Source organism: Coregonus lavaretus (genome assembly GCF_964263955.1).
Source record: "Coregonus lavaretus genome assembly, chromosome: 1".
Lineage (NCBI taxonomy): Eukaryota > Metazoa > Chordata > Actinopteri > Salmoniformes > Salmonidae > Coregonus > Coregonus lavaretus.
The window spans coordinates 49,496,568-49,511,387 of record NC_139988.1 but is presented as its reverse complement, the minus strand read 5'-3'; the positions used below and the strand labels follow the sequence as shown (position 1 = coordinate 49,511,387).

At 40.2% G+C, this 14,820-nt stretch overlaps 1 pseudogene across 1 annotated transcript in view; it reads left to right on the top strand.

Annotated features, from left to right (window-relative positions):
- Window positions 1-564: 564 nt before the first annotated feature.
- Window positions 565-14,820, top strand: part of LOC311133373 (solute carrier family 2, facilitated glucose transporter member 9-like) — a 34,565-nt pseudogene continuing 20,309 nt past the window's right edge. The window contains exon 1 of the transcript in view: window positions 565-609. The product of the transcript in view is annotated as a solute carrier family 2, facilitated glucose transporter member 9-like (transcript). The remainder of the gene's footprint in view (window positions 610-14,820) is intronic.

Below are 14,820 nucleotides of genomic sequence, written 5' to 3'. Positions count from 1 at the left end.
CAGTTGCTGAAATCCCACGTGCGTCCACGTAAATCAGTGCATTCGTAACAACCTAACTATTAAGAAACTCTTGTTTGATCAAATAAGCCTCACGTTGTAAATTGGCAATTCGATTTTTTTTGTTGTTGTCCAAATTCGACGTTCTCATTAACCTCTATACAAAAATTCCTAACTTCGTGGACAGATTTTGTGCGGAGTAAAACCTCTCGCTTCTCCTCTTCCTTTCTGGTAGTGCTTGGACTTTGTAAATTCACTTAGCTAATTGATTTCAGCATGCATTCTTTAGGGATCACGTTGTTCGCTATCATGTGATGACACTGGTCTGTACGGAGCACGGGGCATCACTTCCCGAAGGAGTGAAGAGAGGGCCGACATGCTGTAGATTAGCGAAAAGGTGTCCCTCACTAACCTTCAACTGGGTTGTCCTTTGAGTCTCGACCATGCCTGCCTTCTCAAAATGAGTTTTGCTGTGATGCCGGTAGTTTCAAGAAAAAAGTAATTTGAGCATCTTTCGTTTCCCACACCCGATATTTGGAGAGGAACTATTGAATGAAAGATTCATAAATGACTGAATACGTTTTAATAACACCATCGGTGAAAATAACGTTGGTAAGCTGTTCATGCAATTTTTAGTTTTTGTGAGTTACATATGCTATTCTTTTTGTTGAAAAAAAAGTTCACATTCTTTAGGCTACTCTGTGGCCCATCTCCTTTTGTCATCTTGGGATACACTCTTTTATTTGTTAATGTTCCATATTTATATTGATTCCCATCCCACATATTACAGACAGCCATTGTTCTGTAAATTGACCATGATCTGTACTAGCCCAGATGTACTAAGGAGCCTAACATTACCGTTACTCCTTAAGGTCCAAGGACCTTATGTTATTTTCAGAGGTAGACTGGCTCTGGCAGCCAAAACAGCCAAATACTCCATCTACATTTTAATCGATTGTCAATTACAATATGGTTCTAGAAACATAAAACCCTTTACATATCACATCAACATAATTTCACAAATGCAAAATACAAATTTACTGTGTACACTGTTTTAATCTGCTTTCGCACAGTTGCAGCTGACAGTATTTTTCTCTGACAACACGTTTCTGGATGGCCTTCTTCTGTTACACACAGGTGTTCGGATGCATGCTAAATAGCACAGGTGGTCCCTCTGTCTTCCGTCTGTCTTCCATAAACATGCACTGTAACATGGTGATATGGCCTTGTGGGAACCCTAATCCTATAAAGGTGTGTATCAATTTAAAGGTGCAATATGTAGAATTCACTCTGCCATTTCCTGGTAGCTAAAATTCTAATAGTTTGCCTAATTTCAGTTTGTGACAAAACAAGCAATGGATAGTGTACAGAATCATTGTACCATGTAAACCGCTGTGAAATATATTTATATTAAACCCAAAATATAGTATTTTCAGCTGTTTGAAGCTGGTGCACAAAACCAAAAGTAAAAGATGCAAACATGAAACTTAAGAACGGAAGTATAGAAATACAATACATTGAACATATCTGCTGCTTTCAATGAGAATGACAGATCTATAACTCACATTTCTATGTGAATGTGGTCAGCGATGTATAAAATATTAACATGAATATTGAAAATATCACAATTTATATTTGGCAGATTTTTTATATACATTGTTTAACATAATATACTCTCAAATAAAAATTGAATCAAAGTTTATTGGTCACATGCAAAGTTGAGCAGATGTTATAGCTGGTGCAGAGAAATGCTTATGTTACTAGCTCCTAACAATGCAATCCTTGGACTATAAGGATTCAATTAAGTACACAATGTATTTCATTATTTTAGATTTTTTTTTTTTTATAACCAAAATGTATAAAAACAACCCAAATATACATATGTACACAGGATGAATTTACACAAGATATACTAAGAATGGTATGTACAGTCGTGGTCAAAAGTTTTGAGAATGACACAAGTATTGGTCTTCACAAAGTTTGAGTCTTTTAGATATTTTTGTCAGATGTTACTATGGTATACTGAAGTATAATTACAAGCATTATATAAGTGTCAAAGGCTTTTATTGACAAAAACATTAAGTTTATGCAAAGAGTCAATATTTGCAGTGTTGACCCTTCTTTTTCAAGACCTCTGCAATCCGCCCTGGCATGCTGTCAATTAACTTCTGGGCCACATCCTGACTGATGGCAGCCCATTCTTGCATAATCAATGCTTGGAGTTGTCAGAATTTGTGGGTTTTTGTTTGTCCACCCGCCTCTTGAGGATTGACCACAAGTTCTCAATGGGATTAAGGTCTGGGGAGTTTCCTGGCCATGGACCCAAAATGTCGATGTTTTGTTCCCAGAGCCACTTAGTTATCACTTTTGCCTTATGGCAAGGTGCTCCATCATGCTGGAAAAGGCATTGTTCGTCACCAAACTGTTCTTGAATGTTTGGGAGAAGTTGCTCTCGGAGGATGTGTTGGTACCATTCTTTATTCATGGCTGTGTTCTTAGGCAAAATTGTGGGTGAGCCCACTCCCTTGGCTGAGAAGCAACCCCACACATGAATGGTCTCAGGATGCTTTACTGTTGGCATGACACAGGACTGATGGTAGCGCTCACCTTGTCTTCTCCGGACAAGTTTTTTTCCGGATGCCCCAAACAATCGGAAAGGGGATTCATCAGAGAAAATGACTTTACCCCAGTCCTCAGCAGTCCAATCCCTGTACCTTTTGCAGAATATCAGTCTGTCCCTGATGTTTTTCCTGGAGAGAAGTGGCTTCCTCGCTGCCCTTCTTGACACCAGGCCATCCTCCAAAAGTCTTCGCCTCACTGTGTGTGCAGATGCACTCACACCTGCCTGCTGCCATTCCTGAGCAAGCTCTGCACTGGTGGTGCCCCGATCCCGCAGCTGAATCAACTTTAGGAGACGGTCCTGGCGTTTGCTGGACTTTCTTGGGTGCCCTGACGCCTTCTTCACAACAATTTAACCTCTCCTTGAAGTTCTTGATGATCCGATAAATGGTTGATTTAGGTGCAATCTTACTAGCAGCAATATCCTTGCCTGTGAAGCCCTTTTTGTGCAAAGCAATGATGACTGCATGTGTTTCCTTGCAGGTAACCATGGTTAACAGAGGAAGAACAATGATTTAAAGCACCACCCGCCTTTTAAAGCTTCCAGTCTGTTATTCTAACTCAATCAGCATGACAGAGTGATCTCCAGCCTTGTCCTCGTCAACACTCTCACCTGTGTTAACGAGAGAATCACTGACATGATGTCAACTGGCCCTTTTGTGGCAGGGCTGAAATGCAGTGGAAATGTTTTTTGGCGATTAAGTTCATTTTCATGGCAAAGAGGGGCGCCCCTGCCCAGTCATGTGAAATCTATAGGTTAGGGCCTAATTAATTTATTTCAATTGACTGATTTCCTTATATGAACTGTAACTCAGTAAAATCGTTGAAATTGTTGTATGTTGCATTTATATTTATGTTCAGTATAAAATGACTATGTATGCTGATTGCACACTCTACACATCAGCACCTACAGCCAGTGAGCTCACTGAGACTCTTAGCAAGGAGTTACAGTCAGTGTCAGAATGGGTAATTAACAATAAACTGGCCTTAAATACATCTAAAACCAAAAGCATTGTATTCGGTTCAAATCATTCTCTTTTGACATAACCTCAACTGGAGTTGTGCATAAAGGGTGTCACCATTGAACAAGTTGAAGAAGCTGAACTCCTAGGAGTAACATTGGATGGTCAGTTATCATGGTCAAGTCATATTGTCAAAGTTGTTGTGAAGATGGGGAGAGGTATGTCTATTATAAAAATATGTTCTGTGTTTTTGACACAAAGATCAACCTTACTAGTTTTTCAGGCTTTGATCTTGTCCCATCTTGATTACTGTCCAGTAACATGGTCAGGTGCAACAAAAATAGACCTAGCAAAGCTGCAGCTGGTTTAAAACAAAGCAGCACACCTTGTCCTTAACTGCACACACATAACTTACATCAACAAAATGCATGATAGTCTTTCATGGTTTAGGGTTGAGGAGAAATTGACTACTTCTCTTCTAGTCTTTTAAAGAAACATTTGTGAGTTGAAAATGCCTAACCACCTGCATAATCTCTTTGCATACACTTCAAACAGCCATACATTCCCCACCAGACACCCCACTATGAGTTTCTTCATAGTATCCAAATCAAAAAAAGATTTAATGCATCGCTCAGTTATGTATAATGCCATGTCATCGTGGAATGCTCTGCCACCAGAGTTTACTAAGGCAAAAAGCAAGTTTAACTTAAAAAAACGGATACAAAATGTCTTATCACAGCACCTCTCCTCTTTCTAAAGACCTAATTTAACTGTACTGTATATAAGAATATGAATATGTATATATGAATAGTGTGTTAATAGTATTTTTGTTGTCTCTACGTGTCTTTCCTATATTTAATGTAACTCTTTATTTTGTTATTTTGAATTTAATGTAATATCTTATGTTGTTCTTGTCTACTGTTCTGTACTTTGTCATGTATTCGTATGGTTTATGTGGATGCCAGGAAGAGTAGCTGCTGCATGTGAAATTAGCTAATGGAGATCCTTATGAACTAAACTAAAGCACGTAGGGTCAGCCCATCAGGAAATCTTGGATCCAGTTGCACAGGGAGGAATTTAGACCTAAGGCCTGAGCTTAATGAGGAACTTGGAGGGCACTATGATGTTGAGAGCTGAGCTGTAGTCGATGAACAGCATTCTAACATAAGTATTCCTCTTGTCCAGGTGGGATAGGGCGGTGTGCAGTGCAACGACGATTGCGTCGTCCGTGGATTCGTTGGGGCGGTATGCAAATTGTAGTGGGTAAGGGGTGTCTGGTATGGTGGAGATGATGTCGTCCTTGACTTTCAAAGCATTTCATGATAACAGAAGTGAGTGCTACGGGGCAATAGTCATTCAATTCAGTTACCTTACCTTGCTTGGTACAGGATATGGATGTGCATCTTCCCTTTGAAGACCATTCGAGACAGATCTAGATACAGTTGAAGTCGGAAGTTTACATACACCTTAGCCAAATACATTTCAACTCAGTTTTTCACAATTCCTGACATTTAATCCTAGTAAAAATTCCCTGTCTTAGGTCAGTTAGGATCACTCCTATATTTTAAGAATGTGAAATGTCAGAATAGTAGAGAGTGATTTATTTCAGCTTTTATTTCTTTCAACACATTCCCAGTGGGTCAGAAGTTTACATACACTCAATTAGTATTTGGTAGCATTGCCTTTAAATTGTTTAATTTAGGTCAAACGTTTCGGGTAGCCTTCCACAAGCTTCACACAATAAGTCGGTTGAATTTTGGCCCATTCCACCTGACAGAGCTGGTGTAACAGAGTCAGGTTGGTAGGCCTCCTTGCTCGCACACGCTTTTTCAGTTCTGCCCACAAATCTTCTATAGGACTGAGGTCAGGGCTTTGTGATGGCCACTCCAATACCTTGACTTTGTTGTCCTTAAGCCAATTTGCCACAACTTTGGAAGTATGCTTCGGGTCATTGTCCATTTGGAAGACCCATTTGCGATCAAGCTTTAACTTCCTGACTGATGTCTTGTGATGTTGCTTCAATATATCCACATAATTTTACTTCCTCATGATGCCATCTATTTTGTGAAGTGCACCAGTCCCTCCTACAGCAAATCACCCGATCAGACCAGAGGACAATTCTCCAAAAAGTACGATCTTTGTCCCCATGTGCAGTTGCAAACCGTAGTCTTGTTTTTTTTATAGCGGTTTTGGAGCAGTGGCTTCTTCTTGCTGATTATATTTCAGGTTATGTCGATATAGGACTCGTTTTACTGTGGTTATAGATACTTTTGTACCTGTTTCCTCCAGCGTCTTCACAAGGTCCTTTGCTGTTGTTCTGGGATTGATTTGCACTTTTCGCACCAAAGTACGTTCATCTCTAGGAGACAGAACGTGTCTCCTTCATGAGCGGTATGATAGCTGCATGGTCCCATGGTGTTTATACTTGCGTATTATTGTTTGTACAGATGAACATGGTACCTTCAGGCGTTTGGAAATTGCTCCCAAGGATGAACCAGACTTGTGGAGGTCTACAATATGTTTTCTGAGGTCTTGGCTGATTTCTTTTGATTTTCCCATGATGTCAAGCAAAGAGGCACTGAGTTTGAAGGTAGGCCTTGAAATACATCCACAGGTACACCTCCAATGATGACTCAAATGATGTCAATTAGCCTATCAGAAGCTTCTAAAGCCATGACATCATTTTCTGGACTTTTCCAAGCTGTTTAAAGGCACAGTCAACTTAGTGTATGTAAACTTCTGACCCACTGGAATTGTGATACAGTGAAATAATCTGTCTGTTAACAATTGTTGGAGAAATTACTTGTGTCATGCACAAAGTAGATGTCCTAACCGACTTGCCAAAACTATAGTTTGTTAACAAGAAATTTGTGGAGTGGTTGAAAAACAAGTTTTAATGACTCCAACCTAAGTGTATGTAAACTTCCGACTTCAACTGTACATGGGCTCCGATACGATCCATGAACGTTACGTTTTAGTTTGAAACGATTCGGTGCGACTCTGTTTGATTAGAGAATTAATCGATGTGATTCGGTTCGTTTTGATGCACTTAAATTTGTTGCATAAAAACACATTCAGTTTCCATTCTAAATTAAAATCTGCTGCTGATAGAGCTCATGAGCTGAGCCTCTCTGAGCTGGATCTGCCTGAGCTGACGTGTGTGTGTGTGTGTGTGTAAATGATGTATACAGGTTTTTAGAGTATCTCCCATTCTTCTCCGCAGATCCTCTCAAGCTCTGTCAGGTTGGATGGGGAGCGTCGCTGCACAGCTATTTTCAGGTCTCTCCAGAGATGTTAGTTCGGGTTCAAGTCCGGGCTCTGGCTGGGCCACTCAAGTACATTCTGAGACTTGTCCTGAATCCACTTCTGCGTTGTCCTGTTGGATGGTGAACCTTCGCCCCAGTCTGAGGTCCTGAGCGCTCTGGAGCCGGTTTTCATCAATGATCTCTCTGTACTTTGCTCCATTCATCTTTCCCTTGATGCTGACTAGTCTCCCAGTCCCTACTGCTGAAAAACATCCCTGCAGCATGATGCTGCCACCACCATGCTTCACTGTAGAGATGGTGCCAGGTTTCCTCCAGATGTGATGATTGGTATTCAGGCCAAAGAGTTCAATCTTGGTTTCATTAGACCAGAGAATCTTGTTTCTCATGGTCAGAGTCCTTTAGGTGACCTTTGGCAAACTCCAAGCGGGCTGTCATTTGCCTTCTTCTGAGGAGTGGATTCCGTCTGGCCACTCTACCATAAAGGCCTGATTGGTGGAGTGTTGCAGAGATGGTTGTCCTTCTGGAAGTTTCTCCCATCTCCATAAAGGAACTCTGGAGCTCTGTCAGACCATCGGGTTCTTGGTCTCCTCCCTTATCAAGACCCGTCGCCCCCGATTGCTCAGTTTGGCAGGGTGGCCAGCTCTAGGAAGAGTCTTGTTGGTTCCAAACTTCTTCAATGTAAGAATGATGGAGGCCACTGTGTTCTTGGGGACCTTCAATGCTGCAGAAATGTTTTGGTACCCTTCCCCTGATCTGTGCCTCGACACAATCCTGTCTCGGTGCTCTACGGACAATTATTTCGACCTCATGGCTTGGTTTTTGCTCTGACATGCACTAACTGTGGGACCTTATGTAGACAGGTGTGTGCCTTTCCAAATCATGACCAATCAATTGTATTTACCACAGGTGGGCTCCAATCAAGTTGTAGAAGCATCTCAAGGATTATAAATGGAAACAGGATGGACCGAGTCTCATATCAAAGGGTATGAATACTTGTTTTCAATTTGTCATTATGAGGTATTGTGTGTAGATTGATGAAGAAAAAAATGAATTTGATCAATTTTAGAATAAGGCTGTAACGTAATAAAATGTGGAAAAGGTCAAGGGGTCTGAATACTTTCCGAATGCACGATATCTATGGAGATGAGAGTTGTCTCCGGTAGCGTACTTTTATTCCAGTAAAAAAAGTATTATACAGCGCATTGAAAACAATAACCTAGCATATTAGCCATTTTAGCATTTTAACGCAGATGTGCAAGATCAGGAACAGGCCGCCTACCTCGCTTTTGTCAGCGTGTGAAGCTGGGCACAGTGTGCAGTTTGACTAGGCTACTGATAATCCCTAGGGTTGTTAGGCATGCAAAATGACTTGTAGATCAATGACTGTCAACACTGTTACATGCTTTTAGTTCGACACTGAAAGAAGGATGCATCAGTTGTCACAAAATATGAGTTATTTTCGGAAGGTAGAAAGAATGTGAGTGAATCGACGATTCAAAAGGTTTGAATTGATCTTCTGACCAATGCATATGCTACATTTGGATCGGATTGTGGTCCGCGGACCGATGCAGTCGTACACTATATATATACAAAAGTATGTGGACACCCCTTCAAATTAGTGGTTTGGCCTTTTCAGCCACACCCGTTGCTGACAGGTGTATAAAATCAAGCACACAGCCATGCAATCTCCATAGACAAACATTGGAAATAGAATGGCCTTACTAAAGAGCTCAGTGACTTTCAACGTGGCACCATCATAGGATGCCACCTTTCCAACAAGTCAGTTTGTCAAATTTCTGTCCAGCTGGAGCTGCCCCGGTCAACTGTAAGTGCTGTTATTGTGAAGTGGAAACGTCTAGGAGCAACAACAGTTCAGCTGCGAAGTGGTAGGCCACACAAGCTCACAGAACGGGACTGCCGAGTGCTGAAGTGCGTAGCGCGTAAAAAAATTGTCTGTCCTCAGTTGCAACCCTCACTACAGTTCCAAACTGCCATTGGAAGCAACATCAGCACAATAACTGTTCGTCGGGCGCTTCATGAAATGGGTTTTCATGGTCGAGATCACCATGCGCAATTCCAAGCGTCGGCTGGAGTGGTGTAAAGCTCGCCGCCATTGGACTCTGGAGCAGTGGAAAAGCGTTCTCTGGAGTGATGAATCACACTTCACCATTTGGCAGTCTGACAGACTAATCTGGGTTTGGCGGATGCCAGGAGAAGCTACCTGCCTGAATGCATAGTGCCAACTGTAAAGTTTGGTGGAGGAGGAATAATGGTCTGGGGCTGTTTTTCATGGTTCGGGCTAGGCCCCTTAGTTCCAGTGAATGGAAATCTTAATGCTACAGCATACAATGACATTCTAGACGATTCTGTGCTTCCAACTTTGTGGCAACAGTTTGGGGAAGGCCCTTTCCTGTTTCAGCATGACAATGCCCCCGTGCACAAAGCGAGGTCCATACAGAAATGGTTTGTCGAGATCGGCGTGGAAGAACTTGACTGGCCTGCACAGAGCCCTGACCCAGAACCCCATCGAACACCTTTGTGATTAATTGGAACGCCGACTGCGAGCCAGGCCTAATCACCCAACATCAGTGCCCGACCTCACTAATGCTCTTGTGGCTGAATGGAAGCAAGTCCTCGCAGCAATGTTCCAACATCTAGTGGAAAGCCTTCCTAGAAGAGTGGAGGCTGTTATAGAAGAAAAGGGGGGACCAACTCCATAGTAATGCACATGATTTTGGAATGAGATGTTGGACGAGCAGGTGTCAACATACTGTCGTATATGAAGATTATGACGTTGTTAATGTTTTTAAGTGGAATCGGAGAGAATGTTTATCTTAGTTCAAAAGTAGCCATCTGTAGGGTGACGCCCCAGGGGAGACAGGTGATTGGACAGCAGAGGGAGCAACCCATATTTTTGCATTGTTTATAAGTATATGCTGGACGAAGAAGAGGCCAGAGCGACCATTGCAATCTGGGGCGTCGCTCTCCGGGTGGGCATGACACCTGTAACTCATGCTGAAATCTTGTGATATGAATAAACTTATGATCAAAGGTTCAGTATGAGCAGACTCCTTTGTTTGACAGCAATGAGCACCAGCAGCGACGCGATAGACTACAAATGGAGGCTCCGCTGAGATCTGACTGCATCGTTCTTTGTCCCATTCCTGAGTCGCGAGGTGACTACCGCTCAAGATAAGGTGAGATTTCTCACAGAATGTTGGGCATTAGTTGTTCCGCTGGCTTCTGAGAGGGCATTGAAGGGTGTACCGTGTAAATTACTTTGGTTTGTGCTAATGTGATGTTATTGCTGTCGACTAAGGGTCTGTAATAATTATTCTAAAATTTGGTTGCATTGGTAAACGGCGCAAATAATAGGAAGTTTAGAGCAATCGATGGTAGTGAATAAAGGCAGATATACGTATACACAATTAGGGCATTGTGAATCTGATAAGACCTCGAAACGAGGCCATCATAGGATGGGCCATAAATCCTCATAACGCGTTAGGTGTTTTTAGGTCAGTCTAAAGACTGGGGTTGTGGAATTTATTTGATTGTGGTTACGGCTCATCTTTCATTCGACGGGATGTCTGCTTGGGGTAATCTCTCTGTAGATGTCCATTGAACTCACGGCAGCATAAAGTTAGTGGAAAAGGGAAAATAATTTAGGCACAATGCAGGTTATATTGCGTCATGCCACATTGTACATAAAGGCTAAGGCTAAATGCTAATGCTAAATGCTAATGCTAAATGCTAATGCTGAATGCTAATTGTGTTACATGCTACATACTAACGTGTGACCTTAGGGGGCCATTGCGATGGAATAAAGCCTCTTAAATTATGTTTGTGTGTGTAGAATTCAGAGTTCTATGCAATTGTGAGCTCTGTTAAGTGTTATTGTTTGACTATAAGGGGAAAAGAGAGGAGCTGGGGTAGAATGCTAGCGTTCTATTGTCTGGAAATCGTATCGTTAAATGTATTTGCGCATGCGTTTAATTTTACGACACTACACTACAAAACGGGGGAGTTTGCGGCACGAGATTATGAGACGTTTGTTTTACGGTACTAAACTACAACACGTTGTTTACTAAAACTACAACAAGGGGGATTGTGGGTAAATTGGTCATATTTCTGTTAGACTGGGCTGCAGGGGGAGACAGAGAAACAGACACAGAAAAAGGGGAGATTTGGACACGAATCTTCTAGTTGTTAAAGCGGCTGTTGTTTGAAAATGAAACTATTTGTTGAGATGTAGTGAATTTATAAATTAGATATATGTTGACGGATTATAATAAATTAAATTAAATGACGGATTAAAATAAATAAAAATGTTATTGAGCTATTTAGTCCTGAGTTAAGTCTTAGAGCGAATATGAGTGGGGGAATATTGAAGTGGATAACTCAGGGATTGCATAAACTGCTAAATTCTTTTTCTGTTTCTATGCTCTTTTGTCATATGAGAGGAACGAGAGGAGAGAGAGGGAGAAAGAAAGAGAGGTGCTGACGTGACATCACGTGACAAGGGGAGGATCGAGTCAAAAGGTTTTGAGGCTGGTTCTGTTTGCAAAATCTTCCCCTACAGGATATTTGATGTTATGACAATTTCACAGAGGCTTGGCAACAGACTGATCATTTGAATAAAATTTGCATTTTGGAGTCTCTGTGCATCACTTGGCTTGATTAGCAGTTGTGTTGGAAATCGAGTACTGACATTATTCTGTAAAATTAAGATAATTAGGTGCTTATAGAGCAAGGGGGTTTATGGGTATTGTAGTGATTGTAGGGGTAGAGGGCTTTGTTTTTAGGATTGGTAAGATAGCCACTAATTGATAAATTGGTAAGATAGGATATAGAAATAAAAAAAATGGTTTTAATTATTCATAATTTTTAATTGATTTTTTAATTGATTTTTGTATTTTAATTTTTTAAAAAATTTGAAGAAAATTTTTAATTGAATTTTTTAATATTCATATTTTTGTTGATTGATTTAAAAATAAAAAATAAAAACCTTTTTTTTTTTTTTTTTTTTTTTGGTTGTTTGGTTTATATTAATAATTAAAGGGGGGAAGCCATAGGCTATATAGTCTAAAATAAAATAATTCACAATAAAGGAATATAAAAGGGTTGTTACAATGGGGAGAAAGGACAGCAAGGCTATGAAGGTAATTACACCGGTTGATATAGTTGAAAATAGTAATCCTTTAGTTAAGGGTATTGCGAGGTTATCCGGCAAATGAAACAAAAGTTGCCCTTCATTCTCAAACAAAAACTGATAAAAGAAACAAAGGTATAGAGAAAAGGCTATAGGAAGAGAAGGCGACAGAAAAACTAATGGCAGAAGTTAGTTCACCTTTCTCACATACGGATTCAGCAAAAAGACACCCACCTTATGAGAAGGAAGTAGAGCTTAGGGATGTTTATCCTCAGCTTCCAGTGATCATCCAGGAGGGTGATTATTGCATCAGAGATGAAGATGAACGAATAATAGATAGAGGACAAGCAGAAACGACCAGAAAGATGAATCCAAAACTCCAGAAGTAAGAAAAAACCGAGATGTCTGGAAACTAAGAGAAGAATGAGGTTCGGAAAGATGAGGATGAAGATACAGAAGAGAAGAAAAACTGCTGAGAAAAGAATCCCAAGAATTGGAGGAGAAGAATACATTGAGGTCAAGGAAAGGCCAATAGTAAGAAGATGATGGAAGATGATATTTCGAGGACAGAACTTAGAATATAAGCTTTTGAAGAATACTGATATGTCAACAACAAGAAGGAACAGGACCAAGAAACTCTCAGAAAAACTCAATCATACAACTGGTGGAGAAGAGAAGCTTTGGTTATGAAGAATCAGAGTGAACCAAATCAACAATCACTGCTACAGCTTCAACTGAACAAGGTCAAATGCAATTGTACCAGCCACCAAGGGGGGTACCAGTTATCCATATCCACAGCCAGTTTCTGGACAGACACAGAATTGGAGAGGAAGAGGACGAGAAGGCTTAGAAGGAGGAGGAAGATTTCAGCCACACTTCCAGCAACTTTCAGAAGAGTGTTATAATTATGGACAGGTTGGTCACTTTACCTGTTAATGCAATGCGCCAGGAGGAAACAACAGAGGAAATTTCTGAGGAAGATAAAGGAGCAAGTGAAGATCATCTGTTCTCTAGGTGAACCCTTAAAGGATTCTAGAGTGCCTAGAAGATACGAAGGGGGGTGTCAGCTGATAGCATCGATTAGAGAAGAAGAGAAAATATCCAACAATTGAAGTAAAAACAGAGGACTATGAGAAGTGATGGTGAATAGTGGAAAAACTTTTATCTGTGTTGAGCCTAAATAGGTTAAACATCTCACTATGTAAAATTAACTAATTAGGATAGGGATTTGAGGTAGTAAAACAGTTAATTACTCTTAAGGAACCAATTGAGCTCTGCTATAAAAATCAAAGAGAAATTAAAATAGACATACTAATATTAGAACATATACCTATTGCATTGTTGGAAAGAGATGCATTGTGTAAATTGAACTGTACAATAAGGCGTACACTAGACGGCTGTCTGGTAGAAGATTTTAAAAAGAATAGGGTTTTTGGGAATCATATTTGCTTAAAAAGATAATATCATAGGAAGGATGATAATCTATTAGACTGCCTATTGGACAATCTGTCTGGAAAATAAAGTTAAAAGGGTTGACTGTTATTCTGGGTTACATTCCTACACCAAGAGATTTCAGGCTAGGCTAAAAGATGTTTAGTCATTTGCCAAGTCTGTGTGTAAAGGAGTCAGAAGCAGGTGGGGACTTCCCAATCACATATTCTAAAAATTAGTGGTAAAGGATTTTGTGAATAAATCAGTGGAAAAGGTTTTTAAAGGTTAGGAGAAAAGATTAGATAAAAAAAAGTTAGGAGAACTAGGGTTGAAGGAGCTCTATGGTAGTAAGCTAAGTTTCAAAGTTAGTAGTAAAAGAGAGAACAGTGGTGAAGGACATTTTAGAGTTTAGTGGGAAGATAGATATGGTAGGAGTTTAGATCTGTTAGGAACAGATGCATTGAGAAAGTATGCGTTGCTGAATGATAAGAGAAGATTGAGGGTGATTGAGTATCTATATTTACAGTTCCCAGCAGGGAGATCAAGGTAATTGTGGGTGTATTTTTTATAATCAAAAGTTTGAAAGTCAGGGATTAGAGGTAGGACTGAGAGTTAAGAAAAAGTGACACTAGTGGTGATAGAGGGAAATACAAGTAAGGAGTTAAAAGTCTTAGGGAAAATAGATAAAGTAACAATAATAACATTAACACTTCAGTATATTAAAACAACAGTGAGAAGCAATTTAACTCTGTCAACATTGATAGTTATTAAAGCCATAAATATATCGCATTTGATTATAAGGGAACCAATAGCTCCAGCACCAATTTTAGGGGGGAAAAGACTGGTATTAGGGTTAGGATGGGGACGTTCCTCCCACATGGAGAGATAATTAGGGAGAAGAAGTATTGTTATCAGGACCAGATGTAGAAGCTGTTGCACCTAGTCAAATGAGGTATAGTTTGTACAACGATATGAAGTGGAAGAGGGTTATGAGTGATTGTTCATTTATTTTGCGTAATGTTACAGAGAAAGATCAGGGAGAATGTATGTGTACTTATCTAGTGCAAGCATTAAAAATTTGTTCCGGTTAAGAATTATTGGTTAAAAGGCTATGTAATTCGTAAAGTGACGCTTATAATGGAAGATTTGAAATCTGTTGAAGCTTCCACAGTCACCGAAGGAGTTCAGGAGAAGTAGATTACAGTAGTCACTCCAACAGTAAATAATACACAGAGGATATCGGTAGCTTTCCCACTAGAAGTAGTTAAAGGTGTTAATACATCAACTAAATCAACTACTTTAATGGTAACTTTGAAAGGGATTAATGGTACGACGGCAATAGCAAATGTAGGAAGTATGACACAGACACAAACAACGACTTTTCTGAAATGATACG